Genomic DNA, 27357 nt, shown 5'->3' on the forward strand with positions numbered 1-27357 from the left:
GTTTAGCAGGATCCACATTTTCTAGAGCCTTCCACTCATATCAATTCTATGCATGCTCTGAGGAGTGGATATGAGTATCTTAGGGATGATTTACAAGTGCCAAATTCAAAGTCTCTTAGAAAGCAGTCCACTAAGGTGAATGAGACACTCCCTTCCACGCTAGGTTCATCTGAAGAATGTACCATCTTTTAAGAAGAACTACCTGTCACTCCAACACAAGATAAATCTGAAGAGGTAGTTGAACAAGAAAGAGTCTTTGTCCCTAAAGCCCCATTCCCTAGAAGACTCTTAGGCAACAAGAAAACAGCACCCATAGATAAAATCTTGGACGTGCTCAAACAAGTTCAAGTGAACAACCCTTTGTTAGATGCCATTTCTCAGGTTCTTGCTCCAAAGTGCCTAAGGACCTATATACTCAGAAGAGAACTACCAATGTGCCCAAGAAAGCATTCTTGACGGCCAATGTAAGTTCCATTTTGTCCCAGCAGGCAATCGTTAAGTGGACCCTGGATGCCCTACCAGCTCATGTGTCATCGGTACTACTAGTGTGAATTTATTGCCTTCTCAGTGTACCATCAATTAGGGCTAGGAGAGTTGAAACCAACATATATGACACTCCAATTGGAAGATAGGTTAGTTAAAACTCCCAAGGGCATGATAGAAGATGTATTAATGAAGGTCGGTGAGTTTGTTTTCCCTGTAGATTTTGTGGTATTAGACACCCAGCCTACAATAAACTTGAAAGACTAGATACATGACATTCTATGTAGATCATTTTTAGCTACAAGCAATGCTTTGATTAATTGCATGAATGGTCTAATGAAACTGTCCTTTGGGAACACCTCTGTGGACTTCAACATCTTCAGGTTGGGTAAGCAACCCAATACCCATGAGAATGTTCACACGTTGCAATGCTTCTCGAATTCCTTCCAAACTGAATTTGACATCAATTTTGATGAAGTTTTCCAGGATTGCATAGAATAGCTAGGTGATATAGAGGACAATGTCTTCTTCACTGATGTCATGAGCTTACAACATTATACATAACCTATTGGGACTTTGGCTCAATCCCTCCCTAAGCCATCAATGGTGGAGCCCCCAAAGCTTGATTTGAAGCCTTTGCCTTCAAATTTCAAGTATGCTTTCTTAGGTGAAGATAGAAATCTCCCTATCATCATTGCATCTGATTTAGACTTTAGGCAGGAAGAAAAGTTACTAGATTTGTTGAGAGAAAATAGAGAAGCCATTGTTTGGACCATGGTTGATATTAAGGGAATTAGGCCCTCTTTTGTGTAGCATCATATTCATCTCATGGAGGATGCAAAACCTTCACAAAACCTCAGAGGAGGGCCAACCTTGTCATGATGGAGGCCATTCAAAAGGAGATCCTCAAGTGTCTTGATAATGGAATCATCTATCCCAGATCAAAAGTGAATGGGTCAGCCCAATACAAGTAGTGCCTAAGAAATCTGGAGTCACTGTGGTAAAGTCTGATACATATGAACTCATTCCCATTGGTCTTCCGACTAGGTGGAGAGTGTGCATTGATTATTGTAAACTCAACGTGGCCACTTGGAAAGACCATTTCCCCCTTCCCTTGATTGACCATATGTTAGAGAGATTAGCTGGCTATGAGTATTATTGCTTCCTAGATTTAATGCTGGCTATAACCAAATCCTGCTCTAAAAGACCAAGGTAAGACTACCTTTACTTGTCCCTTTGGAACTTTTACTTATCGGCATATGCCTTTTGGGTTGTGCCATGTTCCAGAGATGCATGATGAGAATATTCTCTGATATGGTAGAGACCTTCCTTGAGATCTTCATGGTTGACTTTTCCATACATGGCTCCCCCTTCTCTGAGTGTCTTCACCATTTGAAGTTAGTGTTAGAAAGAAGTAGAGCTAAAAATTTAGTTCTCAATTAGGAGAAATGTCACTTCATGGTGAAGGAAGGCATAGTCTTAGGTCATGTCATCTCTAAGGAGGACATCAAGGTTGATAGAGCCAAAGTGAATCTCATCTCTCATTTTCCACCACCAAGGACTGTAAAGGATGTTAGGTATTTTCTTGGCCATACTGGTTTCTATAGGAGATTTATCAAGGATTTTAGTAAGATAGCTAGGCCATTGACTGGCTTGTTAGCTAAAGATCAATCCTTGGATTTTTCTCCTAAATGTTTACTTTCCTTTGAGCATCTGAAGAAGGTTCTAACTACAGCTCCCATTATCAAAGCTCCTGTCTGGAGTGAACCTTTTGAGAAAATGTGTGATGCCTCTAATTTTGCTATTGGAGCTATCCTAGGACAACGGATTAATAAGCTGCCCCACGTGATCTACTATGCAAGTAGAACTCGAAATGATGCACAGCTGAATTACACCACTACAGAAAAAGAATTTTTGGCTGTTGTGTTTGCTTTGGAAAAATTTAGATCATACCTCATTGGCTCTCATGTGATAATTTATACAGATCATTTAGACATTAGATATATTATAGGTAAGAAAGATGCCAAGGCGCATCTGATTAGTTGGGTTTTACTCCTTCAGGAGTTTGACCTAGAGACTAGGGAGAAGAAAGGTATTGAAAATTTGATAGCAAGCCACCTCTCCTGTCTGCCCAATTCAAAGGATGAGAATTGTTCCATCAATGAGCTTTTCCCTAATGAACAACTGTTGACCATCTCTAGTGAACCTTGGTACGCTGACATTGTCAACTACCTAGTCACAAGTGTGACACCCAATCATTGGTCCACCCAATACAAAAAGAGGTTTCACTCTCAAGTCAAGTACTTTTATCGGGATGACCCATATCTATCACACCCCACTCCCGGTAGACCCAATTTACCATTAGGAATACCAGCGGTGTGAGTAAGACATGTACTTGTCTTACAAACCTACCAGGATCTCTAATAGCAGTACCTTGACATTTCCACAATCTCACATCACAAACCAACATAAGTAGTGAAATCAGAGTATAATAGTGGAATTATAACTAAAATGGGTAAACATCTAATGGTAATATAATAGCAATAACCAAGTTATTCTGTTACATTCATCCATGACATATAATATAATCTCAAGAAAACATACAATCCACAACTATATCCAACAGTATAAAAATACAATGTACAATCTCACAGTGTGGTGTAAGCATAGTGGTCCAAGCACAGTCCTGATCGTGCTCCTCCGCTTTTATGGCTCACTACACACTCTTACCCAGAAGATACTGGGTCACCCACCATTGACACCACGATACCTGCATCATCATCTAAAAGGGGGTGTATACGTAGAGTGAGCTTTCCAACTCGCTCAGTGAGGGGTGGGGTTAAGCACACCAAGCAAGACAATAGTAGTAATAATTTATAATTCATGATTACGGAAATTAAACACATAGTCAATGATGCTTGTGATGCAGTTCATTTATTTATTATCCACCTAACAATACAAACTAAGTCTAGTAAATGCTTTACGGGCATTAGGTTGTATCCCTCGTCTCAGAAACTACATCGACTACGCAGAGATACAAACCCTAGCCGTGAATAGAAGACTATCGGTCCTCGTATGCTTCCATGGGTCACCCATCAAACCCTTGATAAGCCCCTCATGGCAATCACGGTATCAATAACACATCAGTCACGTCGGACAGGTTTCCTCCTCCGACAAGAATCACATCATACCGCAGGAGTGGCACTTCAAAAAGGCTCATCAAACATACCATAATAGGTTATCCAACACCTCAACCCCTGTTGGCAAGGGTGTGTAGCATAGGGAGTGATACCTAACCACATATATAGTACATGCTTTCATAATGATACAGTTAGTATGGATTACAGGATATCGGAGAGACCTCGGCCCCAAAGTGTAATCCATCTCCAAATACAGTCCCAGGTACACGATACCAAAGAGACCTTGGCCAAAAAGTAAAACCTAAGACCGTTTACTTAATCTAGCATGCAATAGTAGTTGAGTATGGACTACGTAACACCGATAAGACCTTAGCCACAAAGCATATTCATTTCCAAATACAGTCCCAGGGTACAAGATACCAGCGAGACCTTGGCCACAATGTGTAACCCGTGACTACAACTAACTCTAATGCACATAATCAATTCATGAATGCAATATACATACAGTAATCACGGCATCGGTACCACCTCGGCCACGTCGGATTCCATCTCACACACACACACATCCAACACATGGCGATCACGATACCGCTACCACTTCGGCCACATTGAATCCCATCATACATTTTTAAACATATCTGCCACTCCATATGGGGTTCCTGGGTAAGTCTTTACATTTCATTCCTTATTTTGATCATCTTTTATTCTTGTTTTGTATTGTTTTTCCTGCTTCTTTTCTTATATTATTTATTTATTGTTTCCATTAGCATGAGGGGGAGGAACCACCTACCTTGTCCTCCTATAGCCACCCAAACATGGTTCAGTCCTGGCATATGATGCTCTCTTACAGGGTGAAGGAGATGGTTGATGATACCTATATATGCCGGCTGACCCTTATAGAGACCCGGAAGTTTAATCCAACATTAGTGGGGGCCCTGATGGAGCGGTGGTGGCTGAGTACACACACTTTCCACCTTCATGCAGGCAAGATTACCATTACACCTATGTGCTTCTATGCCTTGACGCACATTCCATTTAGGGGTAGAACCATGACCCTAACTATAGGATTCTCGACTACCGAGGAGTTCACAGATATGACCAGTATCACTATTAAAGCCAGCCAGATGTGCATCCGCCTAGGGAAGTTGGTGCTCGATGGTGGAAAGTTGGCTTGGGGGAGAATCCAGGTAACATGTCTCAGATAGCACGTTCCTTCCTTTTGTTTTCCGTGGGCCAGTGCCTCTTTAATGACCTCCGAGGGGGAGTAGATATCCGCCTGGCATTCTTCCTCCACAATCTTCACATAGTAGATACCTGGGAGTGGGGCAGAGCCACCTATGCATATCTTCTGCAGTCCTTGGACCTGTTGTCCTATGGGAATAGGGGCCTCAAGGGGACAGGCTACATCATCCAGGTGACTTTCCTTCTCATATCTATTTTCTTTTAGTCATTTGGTCTACACTTTCTTACTTTGATTTCTTGAAATAGCCCTGGCTGGGAGCCATAGCCCCTAAACTCAGGGATTCTGAGTCATTCCTCTTCCCCTTGGCCACAAAATGGGGAGATAACCAGGTGGTCTGGGCCTGACGTCATCCTCTGGGGACCACCGATTGTTCTCTTTTGAACGATCTCACTGAGGTATGCTATGTATGCTATTGAAATTCTATTCTCCTGGTGCTGTACTTACCCTTCCTTAGTTTTGAAGGCTACTTGGAGACCATTCCATGACCTAGTGTTTTTGGATTCTGAGAGAGTCGACTAAGTTCTTCAACTGTCTACAAACCGAGTTCTTTTCCAGGGACATGCCTGGTACTTTGGAGAGAGAGTAGTACCATAGTGGTCTGACATTGATTCACGTCCTTCTCCTAGTCTTCCTCCATCCACTATGCATTATCCAGAGATTGTCCCTAAAGACGAGATGAAGTACTTGGCTAACGGAGTATGGGAAGACTCTTTTCTTGATTCGAATAGGGACTACAGAGCCTTCTTGGAGGAGGAGATAGTATGCACCCCTCTAGGCTCCAATGGTCCAGTGGTATGTTGCCCTTTCTTGAGTATTTCTTGTAGATTGTTCTTTATTCTGGTCTTGACTGATGTTCTTTCAGGGGAGAGTGAGACATGTAGATCCTTCTATTGTTCGGTCGCATGCCAGTGCTACCTATCCTTCACAAGTAGGGCCCTCTACCAGTGTTGGTAGGTCTCTCAGAGTTGCTAACATCCCTTTTCGTGGCTTCCCTACTTGGACCTATTCCAATGCAGCCAACCCCAGTCTCCCTCATCTTCTAGAGCCTAACACAGATGTAGACGCTTCCCTTGGGCTGCCTATTCCTTATGATTATGTCAGTATCTGATCATCCTTCAAATTAACTCTCAACTTCCTTTGGTTGATATGCTCTTTCTCAGGTGTCCCTGGAGATCTATGCTGAGATTAGGAGGATACACTATGGCCTGTGCGAGGTGATAGTTGCCAAGGATCGGGAGAATGCTCAGTAGGGTACACTGATTGAGGACCTAACTTAGATGCTAGAGCAGGTTGGAGTAGCATCTGTGGACTCCCCGGTGCTTCATAAGGATGGTTCAGAGTACAGTTTAGATGAAGGCTTCTGACCCATAGGGATTTGTTCCTGCATTTCCTGTAAACACAAACACATGGATATTTTCTTTCTTTTTTCTTTTTCGCTCCCCTTGTTTGTTCATTATTTTATTTCAACATCTCTATGAAAACTTACTTTTGGCACAAAAGAGAATCTTTCTTCCTCTTTTATTTTTGTTTTTTTTTTCTTGTAATGCTTAGGCACAATCAATTCCATAACTCATGTCATAATTAGAATAATCGGAATAACACGAAAATCTAAATGCTTCCTCATTCCATTACCAAATGAATTACATGAAAAGGGGGACCACTTTCCTACCACAACCGGGATAAATGAATAACAAGGTGGGGAGACAATTCTTGAGGTGGGTGAAAGTTCACTAACTCTCCTAGATCCGTCTCCTCGAGCCTGTATTGTCGGCTAATGTACATAGGCAAATAAATGGACGTGTGTGTCAATCCCATCAGTTTGACATAGTTGTGGCCAGGGGTCTTCATCAGAAAATCTTCTTGTGGCTTCCTTAGGCACCTCCATGTGATTTCCTACATAGCCCTTTCCTGTAAGAACCTTTTCCAATCTGTGATAAGGCCGAATTCTGGAACTTCTCTTTTATCCCAGTAACAAAAAACTCCGAGTGGGTTTCCCCTTAATGGTATGGTGAGCTTCAGTTTCTCGAGGAGCCAAATCTGAAAAATAGTAGGACTCCCCTGATAATGGTCTAGTCCAAATTTATGGCCATAGCTCATGTCATCAAATCCCTTGAAGGTTTCTGCAAGAACCGTAGGGACGATGTCACATCCCTTCTTCAACTATTTTACTACCTCAATCAAAACAGATGGTGCACCATGCCCGGGAGTACAAAGAACATAATGAGCTATTATGCAAAGTAAATAAGTATCCAAGGATTGCTACTGATGGATTCCTCCTATTGGTAGATATTGGATGAAGATCTGAGCCACCTTCAGAATGTCGATCTTCCCATACCTATCAAACTGCTTTACTTCTTCTTCTTTCCATCTGAAGAAATCCTGAATTTCCTTTAAGCAATCCTTCTTCAAAGAGAGTTGGAACAAACTGCCTTTGGGTGGAGAGAGCATACAAATCCAAAATTCTTCAAGAGTTTGGCAGATCTTTGCTAATCCAAACCGAAATACATGCATGTCGGCATCCTAGTGTTGAGGCACCTATTGGAGTGATTGGTGATGTAGTTTCACACATCTAACTTAGCCAAGAAATGACACATTCATGGATTCTAGCAATCCTGGTGCCCTCATATTTATGTCCAAGGTCCATTTCCTCAACGTCTTATCCAACAAGCCCATGAATTTTCTTGAAACCAATACAAACAATGAGATATGATGATTTATCAAAGCATTACTCATTGGCTTATGATTCAAACAAGCCTTTACCACTGTTGCATCAAGCTCTTCTTTTTTCTTTTGACTGTGACTGATCAAGGATGGAGAATAAACTGGCCTTGATAAACCAGTTCCGGGTGGTGATTTTGTTTTAGGGGATAGAATCCTGGATAAGAATGGACGAACCATAGGTGAATGAAAAATACCTAATGGCCTTTCATGCCAAATGGCATTTTTTGTGGGACACAATCCTGGGTAAGAAGTGATTGGCCAATGGGTGGATGACAGATACCTAATGACCTTTCATGCCAAATGGCAATTCTTGGGGGACACAAACTATGATGATCTTTTACGATACTTTGATTATTAATTTAGGAACCAATTTATTGCCTTAGACAGTTGAGACCGCACTTGCACATATCAAGTTGCCTACGTATCCCTCGAAAGGAATCAGGTCTAACGTAGTTTAGGTAATTCACCCTTTCAGACAATATTTGTTGAGTTGATCCATGTTAACCAGTCCGGGTATTTCTTCGCCATTGTGATCTACGAGTTTCACAGCTTTGATTGGTAGAATTTCTTTGACAGTGAATGGGCCACTCCAGTTAGGCCTGAATTTTCCTCTTGGGTTATGAATTGGGGATCTTTGTTCTCAAAGAACAAGGTCACCCACCTCTATGTGGCGGGGCTTCACATTTTTGTTAAAAGCCCTGGCCATTCTCAGTTGATACTTCTTCAGATTATCCATGCCCTTCATATGCCTTTCATCAAGAAAATTGAGCTCGTCATGTCTGGCCTTCACCCACTCTCCTTTAGGTAGCTGACTATCAAGAAGCACCCTTAGGGATGGTACCAGGATTACCATAGGTAGAACCACCTCAACCCCATATCCAAAGAGAAAGGAGTTACCCTTGTCCAAGATCGTATGGAAGTTTGGTATGCCCATAATGCAAGGGGTAACTTATCAGCCCAATCCTTATGTGTTTCTGCCATTTTCTGCAGAATGATTTTGATATTCTTATTAGTTGCTTCTACTGCCCCATTGCTTTGCGGCTTGTAAGTGGTAGAGCAATGCCTTCTGATACCAAATTTTGTGCAGATTTTTTCGATCTTGCCCCAGAAGTGGGATCCTTGATATAATATCAATTCTTGAGGTACTCCATATTAGGAAATGATGTTTTTCTGGATGAAATTGGCCACCTTAGCAGATGTGAGGATTGCATAGGACTGAGCTTCTATCCACTTGGTGAAGTAATCATTGGCTACCAAGATGAATTAGTGGCCATTTGATGCTTTAGGGTTGACCTTTCCAATGATATCAATGCCCCAAGTGGAGAATGGCCAAGGTGAACTGAGGGAATGCAACTCTGTTGGCTGGATATGTATGATATTAGCAAATATCTGACACTTGTGGCATTTCTTGATGAGGTCCATGCAATCTACTTGCATTGTGTTTTAGTAATATCCTAGCCAGAGGATCTTCTTAGATAACATCTTGGCATTCATGTGGGGTCCACAAAGACTTTGATGAATTTCTTCCATGATGGTTGTAGCTTGTTCCTCATATACATAAAATAAATTTATTCCGTTATAGGACCATTTGTATAACAACTTCTCTTGAAAACTAGGTGGCATATCTTCTCAGAAACTTCTTCTCTTTGTTAGTTGCTTTAACTGGATACTTTCTTTCCCTGATGAAATCCACTATATAAGCGAACCAAAATCGACCATCTACAGTGAGAGAGTTCACCAAATTTTGATAAATGGGCCTACTTCTTTATTCTACCAAGAATGGTCGGACTCTAGCCATAGGGTTGTACTCTACCATAGAAGCCAAGGTTGCAAGGACATTAGCAAACCGATTATTATCTCTCTGGAAGTATTCGAATGAAATCTTCTCAAAGTGTTCAATCACATCTTCCTAGATGCTCTTGATATGGCTTCAGCTTCTCATCTCTAGTTTTCCATTTTCCATGTGTCTGATAGATGATAATGGATGAATTATCGTAAACGTTGATCCTTTTCACCCCAATGGTTAAAGCAGTTTTGAGCCCCAAAGCACAAGCTTTATACTCAATAATGTTATTGGTACATGGGAAGTCGAGGCGGAATGACGAAGGTAAATAAAGACCATTGGGAGTGACAAGTAATATTCCTGCACCACATCCCTTCTGATTGGCTGCTTTATCAAAGAATAACTACCATTCATTAACTATGTCTACTTCCTCTATTGTGGTGATTCCTTCATCAAGAAAAGCATTATCCAAGGACCTTCCATCTTCTGTGGGGTAGGCAACCAAATGATCGGCTATGGCTTGCCCCTTGATAGATTTCTGAGTAACATAAGTGATGTCAAACTCTGATAACAAATGCAACCAACGGGCCATCCTTCCTATTAAGGTCGGTTTCTCGAAGAGATATTTGATGGGATCCATCTTTGAGATCAAATGCACCGAATAGGAAACCATGTAGTGTCATAACCTTTTAGTTTCTCAAATCAACGCAGCACAAGTTCTTTCCAAAGATGTGTACCGGGTGTCATATTCCAGAAACTTCTTGTTGACTGAGGTAATATATGGCGTGCTCTGCCCCTTTTTTCATTTCCTTCTGGGCTAGCAAAGAGCCCATGGAATACTCTTCCACAAACAGATACAACAGGAGTGGTTCTCCCTCCACTGGTGGTGTCAATACTGGTGGGTTCATAAGGTACTCCTTGATCTTATCAAAGGCTTGTTGGCATTTTTCATTCCAATCCGTGGGCGGATCCTTCTTCAGTAGCTTGAAAATTGGTTCACAGATTGTAGTCAACTGAGCTATGAATCTACTAATATATTGGATGTGATCTAAAAATCCTCGTATTTACTTCTCAGTCCAAGGCATGGGGATTTCCTAAATTGCCCTAATCTTGATAGGGTCAACTTCAATGCCTCTTTCACTCACCAAGAAGCCTAACAGCTTTCCCATTGTTGCCCCGAATACACACTTCTGAGGATTCAACTTTAGCTGATACTTCTTGATTCTTTCAAAAAATTACCTTAGAGCGGGAATATACCCCTGCCGATCTTTAGACTTTACTATCATGTCACCAACATAGACTTCCATATCTTTATTCATCATGTCATGCAATATGGCCATCGCTTCTCTTTGATAGGTTACCCCAGTGTTCTTCAGTCCAAAAGGCATCACCTTGTAACAATAGGTTCCCTATGGAGTGGTGAAGGCTGTTTTCTCATGATATTCTAGGTACATACTTATTTGGTTGTATCCCGAGAATCCATCCATGAATGATAATAAAGCATGCCCTGCCTTATTATCCACCAATACATCAATGTGAGGTAATGGGAAGTCATCTTTAGTGCTTACTTTGTTATGATCTCGGTAGTCTACGCACATTCGTACCTTTCCATCTTTCTTTGGTACTGGTACAATATTGGCCAACCATTGGGGGTACTTTACCACTTGTAAGAACCTCACATTCCATTTCTTCACAACTTCTTCCCTGATCTTCTCACTCCATTCTAGCCACATTCTTCAGAGCTTCTGTTTTACCAGCTTTGCCCTAGGGTGAGTCGGCAATCGATGCTGCACGATGTTGGGGTTGATACCAAGCATATCCTCGTATGACCAAGCAAAGACCTCGGTGAATTCCTTCAGAAGATTTCTCATCAGTTCTGCTTTTTCGTCATCAAGGGTAGTGCCAATTTTTACCTCTCGAAGGCATTGGTCGGTTCCTAGATTAATAACCCGAGTATCCTCATGGATGTGTTGGGATTTCTTTGATTTGCATTGTTTTATTAATTCTTGATATTTATTATGATTGTCATCAGAAAAAGGAGGCAAGTCATACTCAGAATCAGAAATTTCATTCAAGAAAGAAGGAGTAACAGACTCGTCATACAAGGACTTTGGACTCTTCTCAAAAGAGGAGATTAACACATGATCATAAACAACAGATTCGACTATAGACTCGTTAACTAGCTTGGTTCTTTCACCAAGGGTAATCAGACTAGTTGACTCAAAAGCATGAGCAAACTTGAAGTTTTCCCCCATATTTGTCCAATTCAGAAGTGGTTCAGTGGCTTGATGGACGAGGAGATGTGGCAAAAGGGCCTTCTTCACCTTCTGAGAAAGTTGTTGCTATTTCTTTAGTGGCGTCATAGTTCCTCTGGACAGGTACTTGCTTCTTCATGAATACCAACTGATCAATCTCGTGCTCTCGGAAACCAAACTTTCTGAGGGGTGAAGATCGATGAAGGCTGCTCAATCCCTTTTTTATGGAGTCCATCTTTTCGAGCCTTCTGAAGGATGCCATCCTGGTTCCTCGGTCACATCTTTGACCACCTTCACGAGCCTTCCCATTGCAATTGGTTAAGGAGCAATACATACAAACCATCATCCTTTGTGCTCACCTCTGTTTTGCATACACACTTCTTCCTTTGAAAATATGGGGCTTGAACTTATGCAACTCTTGGGCTCTTAGCTCTTGTAGGAGAGAGAAAATAAAACCTTTCAAATCAATGGGAAGCGGCAGACTCTAGGTGAGCCTTATCTTCTTCTCCCATTCTCTCTTCATGAGAACTCGAGGACTAGGTGCCTCCTTTGATTGGATCTATGTTGTAGGATTATTAGAGGAAGACCCAGTCTCAATCAGTGCAATTTCTACTATCCCAATGATGTGACTGTCTAGGTCACCTTCTTTGACTAGCATTTTCTATTGTTCCACATTATAAGTCACCCAATCGAACTCATCTTGGAAGAAAATTTCAAGTCCTGGTTGCATCTTGGTGGCGGTTTCATCAAACCATGGCTCCACACTTCCACAAAAGGGGAAATCCTCTTCTTTTTTCACGAAGTACCCATTGAGAGTAGGGTAGTAAGTGATGGAGGTCTTCTTAATTATCCTCAACACTTTTTGCCCTTTGACAGTTAGAGGAGTGTACCCAAGGCCATTCTTTCCTTTGTTCACAGCCAAACTAGGCTGCTTTGGAACTCCTTGGTGATATTTTACCAAGCCCCATGCCAGAAAAGTACTACATGTTCTTCATCATTTGATTCATTGGCGGACTCCAGATGGTTTCATAGTTAGCTGGGATTTTCTCCTTTGGAGCTTCTTTGGCAATGGCTGCGCAAGTGATGTCTATTTCAAAGCCACTTAGTTGGACTTTCTAGTCTTATTCTTCCCCATTTTCAATTTTGGCCAAAGTGTTAACCACTTCAGGATCTCCGGCCACTTAGACCACATTCCCCTCATGAATGAACTTCATTTTTTGATGTAGACTAGAGGACACTGCCTTCGTAGGATGCAACCAAGGCCTTCCTAAGAGCATGTTAAAAGCTGCCGATATATCAATGACTTGGAAATCAACATCACACTTCACAGGGCCAATCTTTACAGCAAGGGTAATGATGCCAAGGATATTCCTCTTGGTATTATCATATGCCCTTATGGTTTGGGTCATTGGCCTCATTTCTTCCAAGTTGACACCGATACTCTTTGCTGATCTCACTTGTAGCACATTCAAAGCGGACCCATTGTCAACAAGAACCTAGGGAACCACTTTGTTAAGGCATTTAACTGTAATATGGAGAGCCTGATTGTGTTGGGTTTCCTTAGGGAGCTCAGAATCCGAGAACATCAGAGACTACACTGCATATGTTGCTCCTAGTATATGTGTGAGGTGCGTTGGATCTATCTCGATCGACACTTACACATTAGGGAGAGACTTCAAGACTGCTTCACAGTGTGAAGGGGACACCATCAACAATCCCCAAATGGAGATTTTTTCCTAAGATTTATTGAGTTGAGCTAAGACAAGGTTCTCTGGCTCTTTCTTTACGTTGCTAGTTTCGGCCTCATTGGCCCTTGGCTGCTCTACTGCTAGAGCCTTGCACTTGTAGTCCTTCCCACTTCTAGTTTCCATCATATTGATTGGTTTTTTTTCGTAATAATCTCATTCAGATAACTATCTTCATCATCACTGTTGGTTAGGATGATTAACCCCACCATAGAGTTGTCTTCTTCTGATTCTCTATCCCTGCTTGGAGTGGGAAGTCAAGGACCTCCACAAATATCCACCGCCCTGGCTCGTAGCTTCTTGACTGCATTAGAAAGTTATTGGAATGCAACGTCTACTGCCTTTGCGATTATGTCATCTGGTCCTATTTCCTCCAGATCATCCAGTTGCTCCTGGTAGTAAAGATCACTAACAGTTATTCCCCCAACATTTTGTCAATTTCTTCTACCCTTTCTTGCATCCTCAATGTGTTGGAATACACTTCACATAGTTTTTCTTCCAACTCAGATGTGGAGTATTGTTTGCCCATATTAACTTGCATTGGCTCTCCTGATTCCCCCTCATTCTCTGAATCTGATGTAGAATCATCTCCCTCCATACATAGGGAAGGGTAAATGCTACCTATTGGATCAGCTATTTGGTTATCATTGCCAATGGCATAGACTGAGAAATATGTTAGATGTTTTGGTGAGTAATATTCTGACTCATCATCATAATTATTGTACCAAGGCCCTTGGTAGTCATCCCATTCTGGATACCCATCATCCTTAGAGTCATCTCCATCTTTCTCATCTTAATTTTTGTCCTCATCGTCATCGTCATCATCCTCTTCTTTGCTAATTTCACTCCCCCTTGATTCTTCATCAGATTTCGCAAGACCATCAAATTCTTCGGCATCCAAACGCTCATAGTATTCAAAGCGTACGGACCAAAAGATTTCCATAGGGTTAATCCTATCATTACTGGCACAAAGTTGGACCAGTCCTGACTCATCATCATCTGTGTCACTTCCTTTGTGGATTAAGGGAGTGTACTCTTTGATCTGCTCCCCTATGGCCAATGTGGTTACTGCTCTAAGAAGATCAACTGTAATCTCTTCAATTACCTCTAGATTGTCTTCAGTTACAGTAAGCTGAATTAGAGAAGTGGGATCACTCTCCTAATCTTCCCCCAATGCATTTACTAACCCTATTGATGAAGTCATCTTTGGGGAATCTGGTAGTACAAGTATATCCTTCCAATCATACCCATCCGTCCATCCTTCTTTTGGGTTATACAGCAAACCTTGAGAATGGGATTGGTATAAGGGTGATGAGGGGTATGAAGTGGGATGGTATGAAGATGATGTAATGTGAGAGGTAGGATATAAAGATTGGGGGTGATAGGATGAAGAGGTTCCTCCACTTTGATGGTGGGGGAAAGGTTGATGATATGGTGGAGGCTGATAATGTGGTGGAGGTTAGTAATTAGTGCAGTAGATTCTTCTGATGAGGATGGATGGACAGGGGGCACCCAATCTTCTGACTCTTCCTCTAATGATTCTCTTCTTCTGGGGGGTTTTTATGACTCTAGCCCTTTGACTCATGATTTTCCTATAAGCACGGGCATTCATGTGATTCTTCCGAGCTCTAGGTATAATGAGTTGAGTGGGGTCACTCTCTGTAGTTTCTTCATCCAAATTGTTCACATGATTAGGGAGTAGATTGGTATTGACATTGGGAGGCTATTTGATCTTAACCTCAATGGTTCCATTGTCTACCAAGTCTTGAATTGCATGCTGTAAACCCAAACATCTTTCAATATTGTGCCCCTTCTGAGTGTTGTAGGCACAATACTCATGATCCCTATACCAAGCTGGAGGAGGGTTGCTGATCACTCTTGGAGCCTTTGTCCCTAGCAATCCTTGCTTCTTTAACTTCTCATATGCTAACATTATGGGCATTCCCAGATCAAAAAATTATCTTCTTGGGCAAGGAGCCTTTTGGGTGGGTGCATCCACTTGTATTACGAAGGGCTGTGAAGAAGTGGCTGGTGAGATTAACTGCTGAACTGCACTTACCATATTAGTTTTTGGACCCTTTCTCCTTCCTACTCAAGTATTCTTGCTTGCATCTTAGGAGGATCCTTAATACTGGGCCTCTCTCAGAATTTTATTCTCCACTCGTGTGCCGGTGGCTATCAAGGCATCAAAAGTTTACAAATACTGATAGTAAAGAACATCATAATAGGGCTTTGACAAGTTCTCTATTAACATCTCTACCTACTCTGCTTCTGAAGGCCTATCTACCATCTTGGTGGCCTTTTCTTTGAATCTCATCAAGAAGGCGGTGAATCCTTCCTTAGGTTGCTGTCTCAATGTCTCAAGCTCCCAACGTTTTACATCCACCTCAATATTGTATGAGTACTATTCGGTGATGGCCTTTACTACCCTCGCCTAATTCTGAGTGTGTGATTACTCCAACTGTGTGAGCCACCTCAATGGTGGTCTCGATAGGGTTAATATGAAAGCTTGCCCCATCTGGTTATTTGCAAGTTGCCACAACTTGGCGATACTGAGGAAGACATTGAGATGAGCCTTGGGGTCTCTTGACCCATCAAATCAATCAGTCTACCACTTGAATTTTTTTGGAATTCTTACTCCAGAGAAGAAACTTCTTTCCTCAGAATCCACTGTTTGGCCGTTTGAGCCTTTTCCTACTCGAATCATGTTCTCCAAGTTCTCTAACTGCTCTCTGAGCTTCTTTTCCTTCTCTATCTCTAGAGGCTCAAAGCAGACGTGTGCTATGAATTCCTCTTCTTCATCTTCGATCACTACCCTAGGAGGAGGGACCCTGGAATAGGCCCCTCGTTGACCATTGGGACAGGTAAGTGAAGATCCTCTTTGACTGGTTGGCTGGACATGCTCTGGTTCCCCTGAGTCGACTCAGGAAGAATTCCCACGATGACCTATAGCTCCATTCTGATCTACATCTCCTATTGCTGGTGCTGGCTCATTCCTGGGATCAGCTCTGGGAGGGTTCCGAAGTGTATGCAGTATTTGAGCTATCCCTCTTTTGACTTCAGCCTTCTCTGTCTGCAAGGTCTCCACGGGACTGACCCAAGCCTGTTCGGGTGTTTCCATGTTGGGTGGATCCATGCTTATTGGGTTGTAATCACTTGGTAGTAGACAATCTTTAAGAGATGATGGAGGTGATTCTGGATTAAGGCGAGTCAACCGATTACCCTGATGCGTCCAAAGGGACTGCGAAGAATACTTAAGATGAGGAATTGTGCCTGAACCAAAAGTGGTTTATTTTAGGATTCTTGAATTCCCCACCCCTTGTTCACACATTCACTAGATTATTAACCAATGATCCATCTAAAGTTAGTCTGCTTAATGGTAAGGGGTGGATAGACTTCGACGCCCCTTGTCCACCCAGTGTCATAAGAGGGAGATTCATACAAATGGCTTGTCAAGAATATTTTCATAAGACATTCATGTAATAAAGTCATGCTTTCCTTTCTCTTTTCCCACTAGGTGTCCTTCCTCCTCATTTTGGGACTTCTCGGGGCTTCACATGACTCTGGCGGGATTGCCTCTGAATCACAAATCTGGACTTTTTCCTTAAGGAGGAGGGACACCTTTTATCCTAAACCAACTTTAGGAAAGCAATTCTTTACGATGGGAATATAGTGTAGGAACATTCCTTTTCAAGACCGCAAACACGTTCTACAATTAGCTTGTGGTGCTTCTTCATCTATTTTCTACATGATGCGAACATACGGTGGATGCAATAGGACCAACAAGGGTTCCTTGACAGGACCTACATACGCAAGGTATGTGGCCCTTTTGATATACCCATAGGTACGAGATCAAGGGGGTGACTTCTTTGCCCATTACTCGTGACTACACACGAGGTTAAGCAATTGGCCATGGGGTGGTGGAACCATGAGTGATTGTGTGCAAAGTGTAATGTAGGGTAACCATCATTAGATCTCAGAATACCATAAAGTGCTCGGACCTCCCAGAGGGTGCTGGCACAAATTCAGACATCCTCACCATTTGATGATGCATTCGATCTCAGAATGCTATAAATTGCACGGACCTCCCGAGGGTGTTGGCACAAATACAACATCCTAGCCATTTGATGATACCTTTCATTCTTGTACAGGAAGCGGGTATCATTTGCTCTCAGAACTCTCAATAACATGTGCTGACCTCCCCAAGGGTGCGGGTATGACAGGGAGTCCCTCGTCAAATGATTTCACTTCGAGCACGAGGCATGATACGGTCAATGAATACAATTACAAACATGGGGTTTGCCAAACACGTTTTCAAACAAATATGGTGGAAAATGTTCTTGTATTTAAAGGTAGCATCTAGTATCGGAAGCTTGACATTTGTCCTCAGTGGAGTCACCACTGTGAGGGTAACGGCCGGAGGTGGATCCCCATCCTCTCTCCTCTCTCTCTCTTCACCTTTGTGGCAAGGGGGAGAGGTGACTTGAGTCATGTGTGCTTCACTTGAGGGCCCCGTACCGTCGTATCGTCGCTTGGAGATACGTGGAGTCCTATTTCGTAAAGGTGTGAAATTAATCCTTTGAGATGGGGGTTTTGATGATGGTCCAATTAGGGGATCGGGATCATACAAATGGGGTTTAGAGTCGCCACCTAAGGTTATGGGCCTAGGACCCGAGGGTGGGCCCAATTCCTGAGAAAAGGGCCCAAAATTTGGTCTGGTCTAGAGGTTTAGGGTAAGTGTCAAGTTACAGAATTAGGAAGGTGTTAGGCACCTAATCTGCCCGGTTCAACCGGTCTTCCTTCTAGATGCTTGATAACGAATATTTTTCACAATTATTACTATTCCACATGTATGGCTAAGTTATCACACATATATACATTAATTGAATTCAAACTATTATATACACTAAAACAAGGCTTATTAAATGTTTACATTATGCTTGAATGAGGAAAGAGATTATATTGAAATTTGACCCCTGTTTCGGGTCAAGAGGGGTGGGCCCCTAATTGGTACCAGCTTAGGCTGTCTTTTATGTTCTCTCGGCTCAGGGGAAGATGGTCTTGACCTCCAACTTCCTTTTTTGAGAGATGCTAATTGGGATGGTATTCAAACAGAGTTCCAGCTAGGAACGGTTGCTTTTGGATTTAGATTCGGATAGAGCTTCGGCTAGGGAAGGCTTTTTTTGGCTTTGGTTCAGACAAAGCTTCGGCAAGGGAAGGCTATTTCTAGACTTGGGATGAGGTGGCACTCCGGCAAAGCTTTCGCTGGAGATAGACTGAGTGAGGGCTTGGTTGAGGTGGCACATTGGCAGAGCTTCCGCTGGGAATAGCTATTCCTGAAAAGATTCTAGGGACACTCGAACAGAGCTTCAGCTAGGAAAGGCTAAAGAAATGGGATGACCTAAAAATGGATTTAAGAACTCCAAAGTCCTGAAGAACACTTTGAAGATCCAAACAGAGTTTCAGATCTTAACAAAGATCTCTTCGTAGACCCGAAGAACCTAAAAAAAGGGGGGGTTTTTATCTCAAGAACAAAGGGGGGGTTTTTATCTCAAGAACGCTCAAGAACGCTCAAGAACGCTCAAGAACACTCAAGAACACTCAAAAACACTTAAGGGAGGTGGCTCAAGAACAAAGGGAGGTGGCTCAAGAACATACTATTTTTGGCTAAAAATTGGATCTAACTAAGAATTTGGATGGAAAATCTTCAAGATCCCGAAGAATACTTTGAAGACCCGAATGAGTTTTCGGATCATGACAAAGATCGCTTCGAAGATCAGAAGAAAATCCAGAGGGGGGAGAGGAGGAAAATTTCGCTCTGAAAGGGATTTAGGTGTTTGTTGGTGTCTTTTTCCTAGGGGAGAGGGGGTATTTATGGTTTTTCTTCAACCAAGTAGGGGAGGGGAAATCCCTTTATCCAGTGGAAGAAAGGGGAGCTCTTGCCTAAAGTGAAGAGATAGGATTTTTGTCCAATGTGTAAAAAGGGGGGTTGAAGGCAAAAATAGGTGGGGAGGGCTTTTGTCCAGTGGGTAAAAGGGGGTTTTCAGAAAAAATGGGAAGAGAGAGAAATTTTAGCTTGGAAAAAGGTGATTTTTGAAAAAGTGGGAGAAGAGATAAAGTTTGGAAAATGTAGTTTTTGGAAAAGTAGGAGGGGAGAGAAAATTTTATCAAAAAAGGTAGTTTTCAAAAAAGCGAGAGGAGAGAGAAAATTTTGCTAGAAAAAGCAATTTTTGAAAAAGCGAGAGGAGAGAGAAAATTTTACCAAAAAAGGCAGTTTTTGAAAAAGCGAGAGGAGAGAGAAAATTTGGTAGGAAAAGGTAGTTTTTGAAAAGCGAGAGTGAAAATTTTTCCAGGGGTGCGGATGATGTCACGGGAGCACGAATGCATGGGTGTGCGGGCCATGTGCATGGTGTGCGGGCCATGTGTGCACGGTGTGTGGGCCTTGTGTGCATGGTGTGCAGGCACAATGTGCATGGTGTGCAGGCCATGTGCACGTTGTGTGGGCCAGGTGTGCATGGTGTGCGGGCACAGTGTGCATGTGCGGCAGGGCCTACACACAATGCAACAGGGCTGCACACAGGGTGCGACATGTGCGCGGCCAGGCCCACCCACAACATGCGGTCGGCCCGTTCACAGTGTGCGGCAGGCCTGTGCACAGGTGTGTGGCTAGGCTGGGCTTGGCTAGGTTGGCTAGGCTAGTTGGCTTGGATGGCTTGGCTGGGCCGGCCGGTTGGGTGGCCTGCCGGGGCCGGGATGCGCCACATGCATGCAAAAAAACATAATTTTTCGGGAATGATTACCGAAGATCCGTCGGTCCAATCTTGGTATACCATATATCATCGGAATCAGATTTCTAAGCACTATCAATTTGTACAGTCATCTTGATCAGATTCCTTCATATATAGAGTCAAAATTTTACCCCCTCCCTCCCACATGGGGATTTCTAGGGTTTCAGACCCGGAAGTGTTTCGGGGTTATCTGGGTAGGTTGGGGATGAAATTTTAGGGTGTTTGGGTTAGGTGCTGAATTTTTCTAGGTTTCCAATAGGACTGTCCATGTGTGTGGCATATGTGCGAGAAGGAGCGATATGCGCATGAAAAAACATGATTTTCTGGGAATGATTACCAAAGATCCGTCAGTCTGATTTTTCCATACCATATATCATCGAAATTGTATTTTCGAGCACTATCCATCTGTACGGTCATCTTGACCGGATCCCTTCATATATGAAAATTCAAAATTGGACCCCTTCCCTCCCACACGAGGATTTCTAAGGTTTTGGGTAGGAGAATGTTTTCACTAGCATCTCTGTCAGTTAGAAGTCAAAAGCGAAAGTCGTAAGTCGCGTCCAAGATTCATATTTCATCATAGCCAGAGGAGGGTAGCAAAATTAGGTGTCTACACGAGGGTGTGGCATTTCGAAAAGGCACATCGAACATACCACAATGGGTTATCCAACACCTCAACCCCTGTTGGCAAGGGTTTGTAGCATAGGGAGTGATACCTAACCACATATATGCTACATGCCTTCATAGTGATATAGTTAGTATGAATTACACGATACCAACAAGACCTCGCCCACAAAGTGTAATCTATCTCTAAATACAGTCCCGGGTATATGATACCAGAGAGACCTTGGCCACAAAGTGAAACTCGAGACCGTTTACCTAATCTAGCATACATATCACAGTTAGGTATAGACTATAAGACACCGGTACCAATCATCAGCTACGAAGCACATCCATTTCCAAATGCAGTCCCGGAGTATACGATACCAGCGAGACCTTGGCTACAAAGTGCAACCCACGACTACAACTAACTCTAATGCACATAATTAATGCATGAATGCAACATACACACGAAAATCATAGCACAACACTACCTCGGCCACATCAAATTTTGTCTCGCACACAACCAAACACACAACGACCACGGTACCGGTACCACCTCAACCACACTGGATCCCGTCATACATCTCCATATAGTTCACATCATGATCGTAAAATGACAAATGTAACGTATCATCATTGTATTTGAGCGATTACAATTCAACATATAATTCTAAGCAAGTGAGAAATTTAATAATAATAATAAACATTCAAGAAATAAACACAGCCTATCCCCTCACTTGGTTTACGATCGAGTGTGTTCGAGTTCAAGTACAGCCACCGATCGATCAAATCAATTCTGGCATCAGGGCACATGCATGTCACTATCCTAGAAACAAAAGGAGTCATACATCAGTACGCATTGAGAACATCGAGAGGGATCCACACAGGTCACCCACAAAGGGTACAAGCATTGTCCCCAAGTGACAGTACTGTCACCGGAAACACCCACCAGAAACAGGGTATTTCCACCAAAAATATCAGTCCTGTTTCAGGTGGAGAAGATAGAGAGCACTTAAGGCTCATTTGTCCATCAGAAACAACCCACTGAAAATAGCTACAATGTTTCCTGTGCCTTATTTCCGGTGGTAACATAGAAAGGTCCAACTCGAATTGGGGCTTTTCGGCTCAGGCCCAATCATCGGGATTTGTTCCATGGAGTTTGTAGGGGATGTTCCTAGCATCATTCAAATCCAAGAAAATACCAATTCCACTGAGCTGTTTGGGAGATACGTCGATCGAATGATCAAAACCTTAAGTGGCCATTTGGTGTTTCTTGTTGTCAAAGCTCACCGAGCTTGGTTTGAGTTTGGCAATGACATCGGGGAGGTGCAACACACATTCCCCAACCCCAATAGAGTTTGTACACTAAAATCCCATCTAACCCTAGCCCTACTTAGGTCAAAATGATGGGAGAGAGTTGTATGGGTGGTTGTACTTACCTCTGACAATGATTCCGGCAACAAGGCAGCAGCCGGCACCAAGGTAGGCCTCCAACTTTCTTCTTCCTTCCTCTTCTCTTTCTCTCCTCTCCTATGTTGAGCACAAGGGAAATGAGACTTGAATCCTCATTACCTAACTTATAACTTAAGTGGACCTTAGGATATGTTTGTGTTGGACCCCTCGGACATGCCCAAGGCTTTTCGGTAATTTTTTATGCATGTTGGAATTCAAGTGTGGGGAGTTAGGTCACTTATCATCTAGAATTGGAAGGTATAAATCCCTTCTAGTTAGATAGGCACCCAATGCATGAACATGTGGGGTCATCTCTGCCCCCTTAACAATGTGCAGCCGCGAGCCAAAACGCGGTCGTACTTCTGATCTCCGATCTGAGGCTTGTCACATAGTTCAAATTAGACCAGATTAGGGCACGGGTGTAACAGTTAGTGGGGCTATAAGAGATCCACCACCAACCGCTCTTCTCACATTACACTCATTTGGACAGCAAGAGGAAGAAAGAAGAAAGAAGAAGAAGAAGAAGAAGAAGAAGAAGAAGAAGAAGAAGAAGAAGAGAAGAGAGGAGAGGAAGATTAGAGAGGAGCTTTCTGCTCTTAGGATCTGGTTAGAAGATTCAGCTACAAGGTAAGTCACATTACTCACCTATATTAATCTGTAGTAAAAGGAATTTTTCAGAAATCGGAAAGGGAATGAACAGATTCTGTTTGAGGAAGAAAATCTGGAATTTCAGCCATAATCTAAATATATGGAGTTTAATTCTTACTGTTCTTTGTTGGATTAACTGAAGAACCATGAAAATTAGAAGAATGGTTCCAAGAACCATGACCGATCGGGGTTAGGATGTGAGAATTCTCACCCAAGATTTTAAAACAGAAAATTTTTAGAAGAAGAAATGAAATCGCTCATTCTATTCTATTCTCTAAAGACTATAATGGAATATGTAAAGTAATTAAGGCCAAATCCTTCACATGCAAAGTAAAATTTGTGAAGATATACATGCATGCAACTTTAGATTAGACTTAGATCAAGGTAATTGATGTTAATTCATACATATGAGTGGAAATTCTGAGATTATGGAGATGATTTTGGGAATTATTGCTGAAATTGTGTAATTAATCAAAACTAACTTGTTGAGTAGTGAATGAAATGTAGCATTGTGATGTTGTAGTAAAGGTTCAATATAGAAATGAGATAACAGAAATCGAAATCTTGGAGGATACCTATAGTGAGAGCAGGAAAAAATGAAATTCTACAGAAATGGCATGACCGATGGGAGACATCCAGCCGGTCGATCGGGCCAGGGTCTCTAGCCAGTTAGGCTTCCAAAGACCTTTTTGCTCTTAGACATTGACAGCAAATTGTAAGTCTAAGAAGGGGTTTGTATGATAGGGGTATACATTGTGACTTGAATTGAGATGTAAAATTGACTCAAGTATATTTTAATAAATATGTATCTATAATTTGATTTTAGGAGTTCCATCTAACCGTGAGGGAACAAGTTCAGCACTTGGAAAAGTGGGAACTGAGTCAGATTTTCTAGGTGAGTGGGTGCCCCTCTATCTTATTTCTTTTGGTGTGTTTATTACTGTTGTTCATGCATCTGTATTTATCATATGTAAATATTTTTTTATTACTTCTATGTATGTGGTATGATGAGAAGGATGGTAATGGAAATATGGAAGGTAAGGTAAGTGAGATGGGTCACGAGAAGGTGCCCATATATGCATGTGTAATATGGATGAATTGATTGTGAATCATCTATTATGCTGGCTGGGTATCACAACCCCAAGTGCTACACCCCTTATCTGTAGGGGGTTCGGTATGGGCTAATCCCGATAGATGTGGCTGCCTGATCAGCAGTGCACTTGGTGATGTGTGTGTGATATTAGTTATGGATTTGGATAGGATACGACGTACTATATGCCTGTTGATTATTTTATGGGGTTACCATCTAGGGGTTAGCCAAGGGACCGTGGCTCTGACCTGGACCAGCTGGCTCCTGCCTGCAATGAGCTTGTATTCCTAAGGGCCCAACATATAGGGTAGAGAATGCCACCTCTATTGCATAGCATTATACCTATAGGTGATGAGACATAATAATGGACTAGGGAATGTGAATAGTTAAATAACTAAACTCATAAGCATCATTCTTATTTGTGGAGTATGCATTACATATGAATGCGTGTGTTTCTTCTCCCCCACCCCTCACTGAGCATTACCAGTGCTCACCCCCCTTATTTTTTCCTTGATCCATAGATAAGGAGAGTAGTCACCTATATTCTACTGGTATTGAGCATTATGTATGGTTTTGGATCAGTTGGCATGTACTCCGAATATTGATGATTTCAGTTATGGACCTGATTGCGAGTGCGATGGTTGTGTATATGGTGGACAGTTTAGTTGAGATCTGATATTGTGATTCTTTTTGTGTATATATATGAGGATGGAGGAAAAGACCAGTTTTTGATGGATTGACAGGTGCAGGAAATTCTTTTTTTATACATATATTTTGGATACTTGGGTTAATGTAATATATGGAACATTGTATGTAAATTCTGAATTTCTGGTACATATGCTATCTATATCACTTAGATGCACTGGGTGAATATTATTTTTACTTGATTTTAATTATCCACTACGAAATATTTTGATTTTGATCATATATAACATGTCGGATGTGGTGTTGTAGACTCTCCTAGAGTAGGATCCTGGGGTAAGTAGGCTAACTATGTACTGTAAGGTATCCAGTGCCGACATGCCTATACCATATGCATGTGTAGCAGGGTGTGTTAGAAGTCAAGCACGTTAAGCACAAAAGAGGTATGCGTGGCGGAAAGATTGATTTATCCAAGGTCAAATGCTACAACTGCCAAAAGATGGCACATTTCACTCATGATTGCACTGAGCCAAAGCCAATACCATTTCTATCCCACTCTCCCTGTACATATGTTTCTATCCATGTTTTGGTTGCCCATACACAGTCTGATTGGATTGTGGATACAGGAGCAACAAAACATATAGCACCAGATCGAGAGGGTTTTGTAGATTATCGCAGAATTTCAGCTGGATCCTAGAACATGTTCATAGGGAATGGTACTAGTGTAGCAGTTCAAGGAGTTGGTACTTATCAACCCAAGATGCGTATTGGATGCACCTTGCTTCTTCACGATGTGCTTTATGCACCGGATATTCAGTATAACCTACTTTCAGTTTCTCTATTATTACCTTTAGGATTTTCATTCAATATTAATGGTTGCACTTTAGAATTTTATTTGAGCGGTATTTTTATTGGACGTGGATCCTTACTTAATGGATTTTTTAAATTAGATTTAATTGATTGTGCTTCATCTATTTCTTATGTAGTTAATACATGTGATAATTGTGAATCTATTACATGGCATGCTAGATTGGGACAGATAGGGCGAGATAGGATGACTAGGTTAGCTAGAGAAGGCCTTTTGGGCCCACTCGCTATAGTCAACCTCTCTATGTGCGAGCCTGTCTAGCAGATAAGGCTCATCGAAGCCTTTTGGAAAGGCAGTCCGAGCTACCAAGCCTCTAGAACTTGTCCACTCAGATATTTGTGGACATATGAATGTAAAGGTATGCCATGGCGCCTCTTATTTTCTCACATTTATTGATGATTATTCGGGATACGGTTATGTGTATTTGATCGCTCACCACTATGAGGCATTGGATTGCTTTAAAGCTTCATAGCAGAGGTTGAGAATCAGTTAAGTAAGAGTTTAAAAACTCTGTGCACTGACAGGGGATGCAAGTATCTATTTGACCAGTTTAAAGAATTTTATGAGAAGGGGATTCGTAGGAAATTAACCATTTCTCGCACTCCACAGAAAAATGGCATAGCGGAGAGGAGAAATAGGACACTCTTATATATAGTTAGGTTGATGATGGCATAAGCTAACCTCCCGATATCTTTCTAAGGGGATGCTTTTCTAACTGTTGTCTACATCCTTAACCGAGTACCTTCACAATCAGTTTCTTCGACCCCCTATGAGTTATGGAAGGGCATAAAGTCAAATTTAGAGCATATGCGACCGTCGGATCAACATGTTATGTTCATAGCACCTCCCATAAGTTTCGGAAGCTTGGCCCTAGAGCTAGGAAACACATCTTTATAAGATATTCCGACAGCTCAAAGGGTTATGTTATGTACGGTGAACACCTTGACAAAGGAATGACTGAGATAGAGTCATGGGATATCGACTTTATTAAGATAGATTTTCCTAGCATTGGTGATGCTAGCAAGGATCTTGACCTCTTTGAGATAGAGGATGAGGAAAGCATCTCACCTATTCTTGGCAAGGGTGGGGAATTAACCCATCCTGTAATCGCTAGAGAAAGTGAGACTGATCATCAGCCTAGTGGGCATATTTCCTGTCATCATGATTCCCTCAAATATAGGAGCACTCGTGGGAATATTTCTAGTCATTGTTTTGAGATTGAAGGGAAAGCTCTCATTTGTGTTCCAAAGGATGAGCCTACTTCTTTACAAGAAGCTTTCTCCTCACCTACTAAGGATAAGTGGCAAGCTGCTATGGAGGATGATCTGAGTTCTATAAGTAAAAAACCAAGTATGAGAGTTAGTTGACCTACCTCCTGGGCATAAGACCATTGGAAACAAATGAATTTTAAAGGTCAAATGCAAGGTGGATGGTTCAACTGACAAGTATAAGGAACGCCCTATGGCGATGGGCTATACTCAGAAGGAGGGTATAGACTATGATGAGACTTTCTCCCTAGTGGTGAGAATTGCCTCAATTCGCCTCATTCTAGCCGTTATCGAAAAATTGAGTTTGAAACTCTTTCAGATGGATGTTAAAGCTGTATTTCTCAATAGAGAACTAGACAAGGAGATTTTTATGGATCATTCAGTGGGTTTTGAGGCCAAAGGACAAGAGCGCCAAGTCTTCCGTCTCAAACGTTCTATATATGGCCTTAAACAATCGTCTAGGAAGTGGTACTTTATATTTCATCATACCATTATCTCTATTGGTTCTAAAATGATTGGAGAGGACCACCGTGTGTATATGAAATGGTCCAAGGGAAGTTTCTTTATTCTATCCTTACATGTTGAGGGGCATTGGCCTTGTCCATGGGAGTTTCTATCTGTTCTCTGA

General features: G+C 42.0%; 1 pseudogene; it reads left to right on the forward strand.

Moving 5' to 3' along the window:
• Positions 1-807: 807 nt before the first annotated feature.
• LOC122082065 lies at positions 808-27357 on the forward strand (annotated as a pseudogene).

Source organism: Macadamia integrifolia, chromosome 6, assembly GCF_013358625.1.
Source record: "Macadamia integrifolia cultivar HAES 741 chromosome 6, SCU_Mint_v3, whole genome shotgun sequence".
Taxonomy (NCBI): Eukaryota; Viridiplantae; Streptophyta; class Magnoliopsida; order Proteales; family Proteaceae; genus Macadamia; species Macadamia integrifolia.